Below are 4,302 nucleotides of genomic sequence, written 5' to 3'. Positions count from 1 at the left end.
AAGGCCAAACATCCATTCTTGTGCAGGTTTCTAGTTTCATCTCATGTATTGTTTCTCTGAGATAATGAAAATTGATGATAGATCATGTAATATATCTTGAGTTTCATTTATTTTTACCAGTTAATATATTCAATCTTTCCAAGGATAAATACACAAAGGGGATTTACAATGAATTATCTGTGTTCTCTCATTCTGTCTCCTAATTCTTCATATGTCATTAACTTTTTGATGGAATGAATAAGGTTCATTTAATTTAAGATAGCTTGGATGAGTTGTGTGTCAGATCTATTGTTTCTTTTAATTCAAGGAGTTAAGTAAAAGCTTCAATGATTTGATAGGGTTTATGGGTGTATGGAGGGGATGCTAGTAAGAATGGAGTTTGGGGACTTCAGTTGATAAACTTAATTGTAAGGCAATCAAGTTAGGTCATCTTGCTAGTAGTGACTCTATGTTGGAATGGATAAGGCACTGGTCACTAAATCAGATGCAAGCTAAGATGAGGGTCATATGCAAAAATCATTTTAATCAAATCAATTCAGTTTTTCATGTTTTGTGGTGGGTTAAAAGGAATTAACCCTCACTTAGCTTATGGGTTCATAGGTTATGATTTGTGGCTATTTCATTCCTATGTTATTGGATAAGTATCAGACGATATTTAGGGTTTTTATTTGCTTTGTCAAGATTCAAGTGTATGTTTTAGCACTAGTACCATATAAGTGAATCTAAGGTATACCCAGCTAGGTTTTGTAGAGCCTAAAGTAGAAGAAGGGTCTAGCCTTATAGTTGGCCCAAGATTGACGATCAAGTGCATCCATCATAGGAATTTTCTAGCCTTAGATGTATTGGTCTGGTTTCTTGGTTATTTTTTAAATCTATTAAATTAGGAGCCAACAATGAGCATAATCACTGCATAGAACTTGGAAAATCTTAAGATGAATCACAAGTGAACCTTTACCATTATAAGTATCAAGGGGAGGCATATCATCTCGTTGAGGAGAAGCAGTATGAATAATGTCAAAAGACAAAGGGATACAGATAACACATGTAGGCACATTAAACTTGGATTGAGTAAGGGAAGCAAGTTATTATTTCAAAGAAGAAATAGTTTGAGAAAGACTAAAGATAGTGGAATTATTAGAGGAAAAAGGTGGCATTGACACATTCGATACACTAGAAAGAGTGCATGAATTAGCTAGAATAGAAGGTTCTACGAGTGGGACACTAGGAACTGCAGTTGAAAGAATAGGATAAGTGTAAGGAACACTATCGTATGAAGGCTATGAGGTAAGAAATGAAGTAGGTGGAACACTCACACAAAAGAAAATATAGGAAGACTACTAATAGGAGGATTATACAATTGCACAAAATTAGTCACAATAGGAGCAACATAAGTAGGAATGCTAACTAGAGATAGGTGTGGAAATAGGCAATGCAGGTTTAAGAGTAGTGGCAAGAGTGATTCCTATTTCAGATGTGGCTTGAACCAAGGATTAACATGATAATGGACAAGGTGAAAGACCACACAAAATATTAACACTGTATTCATTATTACGGATCACTTTCTTAAGAGCATCAATAGTATTAGTATTGTGATTCTCTTGAAGAAGCCAATCATGTATTTTATCAATCTTAACAAGCTTATGAACTTGTTTAGGAGGAACCCTTAAAGCCTCATCCTTGTCATGAGATGAGTGAGAAGGGTCGTGCTCCATAGAAGGATTAGGATCATTAGAAACCATAGGGTCGCTAAGGTTCCTAAAGAGGGGAGAAGATGAATCTAAATCAAAATGAGTCACGAGTCTACGACTTCTCCTATGGGAATATTATAAGTAGGGTTGAAGGTAATAAAGCTCATATACTAAAGAAGGAAAGAAGACACAAAACAAGTTTTACCTTATGATATAAACTAAATCAAAAAGCAAATAGTATAATCTAATGAAATTAAATATATAAAGAATGCAAAGACAACCACAATAAAATGCAATAATCTAACTCCAAAATCAGAAGAGGAAATGTCAAAAGTCAGGTTCACCAAACAAAGATGAACACACAATACAAATAATCTCACTCTAATAAGAAAGGCACACTATGTCGGGTTCACCAAATATGTTAAGAGGAAAATGTTACATGTCAATTTTAAATGCTTCTTATAGTGTTTGTTAAATTTTCAAAATTCATCGAGGATGATGAATCACAAGGGGGAGGATATCTTACATCCCATTTTTTGGCGTCATTTGAAATGTTCATATAGCCGCTGAGGTATCATGTGAAGTCTGTTGACAAGTAAAATTAGTTACTATCATGTGAAATGATAAGATGGTTAATCGTTATAATCTCATATAAAGTTGGCATGCTAGTTAACCATTATGATGATATTTTAATGGTATTTTGGAAAGTTGGTTATTTATCATGAATTCATGGGAAGTGAAAAGGTGATGATTCATTATGATTGTTTATGATTAGTAACTTGTTATGGTAATATGATTTAACAGTGGAGAATTTCTTTGTAGGGAGCACGTCAAAGGGGTGGAAGTATTGTCAAAAAACAATTGGGCATAGGGGCACCACCATCACTTGACAAATAGGTATGAATCTTGAATCACCATGGCTAAGGGTAAACGACTAGTCAAACAAGAGTGTACGTTGGGCAATACCATGAGCTACTTGGTGAAACATAAAAAATATATATATAGCTATCATTATCAAAATTCATGTTCAGAACCATTAACTTTGTTGTTTGGTGATGTCTCCATTTTTCTTTTATCATCACCTATATATATATACACATATATATAAATATATGATACCACCAGGATACTAAAATAATATCTATAGTTCGTACTTATATATATATATATATATATATATATATATATATATATATATATATATATATATATATATATATATATATATATATATATATATATATATATATATATATATATATATATATATATAGACACACACACATCAAGAGGATATGATGTTATAATAGACCATATTCTCTGAACTACACATGTATATAGGTAAACATATTTTAATGAGTGCGAGTTTAGATACAATAATAGAATGATGGAATCATTTAAAATTTGTGTGTGTGTGTCTATATATATATATATATATATATATATATATACATATATATATATATATATGTATGTATGTATGTATGTATGTATGTATGTATGTGTGTGTGTGTGTGTGTATATATATATATATATGTATATGTATGTATGTATGTATGTATATGTAGATATGTATATATATACATATACATATATACATATACATACATACATACGTACATAGATATATATATATATATATATATATATATCTATGTACGTATGTATGTATGTATATGTATATATGTATGTATATGTATATATATACATATACATATATATATATATAGGTATATGTGTGTGTGTGTGTGTGTGTGTGTGTGTGTGTGTGTTTTTCAATGGAGTTCTTTAATAAATTCAACTTATATTTCTCCATGTGAGATGACCAAGTACACTTGGTGTCACCTCTTTATTCTTTCTTTTAAAATCTCAGTAGCTTGAAACTGATGGTCTTGTAACTATTACCTTGAGTGAGCAAGGAAATGCCATGACTTATTGAGCCATAGGGATATTATATATACATCATGGGACATTTGATTCAGACGAGGGTACTTAATTCTTTCTCAACAAATATTTCCTAATTTAGGATGTTGGCTTTTCCTCATTTTGCATCCCTTTTCATATCACAGCAAGAGTCATTTTAAGCCCCTAACAATGTTTCCCCTCTCCACAAGATGTTGGGACATGCACCAAACAAAGACAAGTTATGAATTCAAACATTTGTCGGTAATAGGTATTTTACTTTTATGATGTTTATACAAGTAGAAGATATGATGGATTGATTTATATCATTGATTTAGTTATTTCCTTTAATGAAAGTAACTTTTCTCATTAATGTAATTGGTAACTAGTTAGATCGGGTGATCTTCCAACTAAACATGGAATATATCTATATGCAAGAGATAGGTTTATCTGATGGATTGTTATTTCAATCTTTTATTTATGTGAATAATGAATATGAGTGTATCTTCTAATTGTATGTTATTGCCATAGTTAGCAATGGAAAGAGAAGGGACAATACAGTGGTATTTGATGCCCTAAATGATACAATTGTATTTGATGCCATAAATGATACAGTGGTATTTGATGCCCTAATTGATACATTGGTATTTGATGCCCTAAATGATATAGTGGTATTTGATGGTATTTGTCATTTCGATAAAGTGGTATAGTT

The sequence above is a fragment of the Cupressus sempervirens genome, chromosome 10, assembly GCF_028749045.1.
Source record: "Cupressus sempervirens isolate cs-2001-9-10 chromosome 10, ASM2874904v1, whole genome shotgun sequence".
Lineage (NCBI taxonomy): Eukaryota > Viridiplantae > Streptophyta > Pinopsida > Cupressales > Cupressaceae > Cupressus > Cupressus sempervirens.
This window is presented reverse-complemented; position numbering follows the sequence as displayed.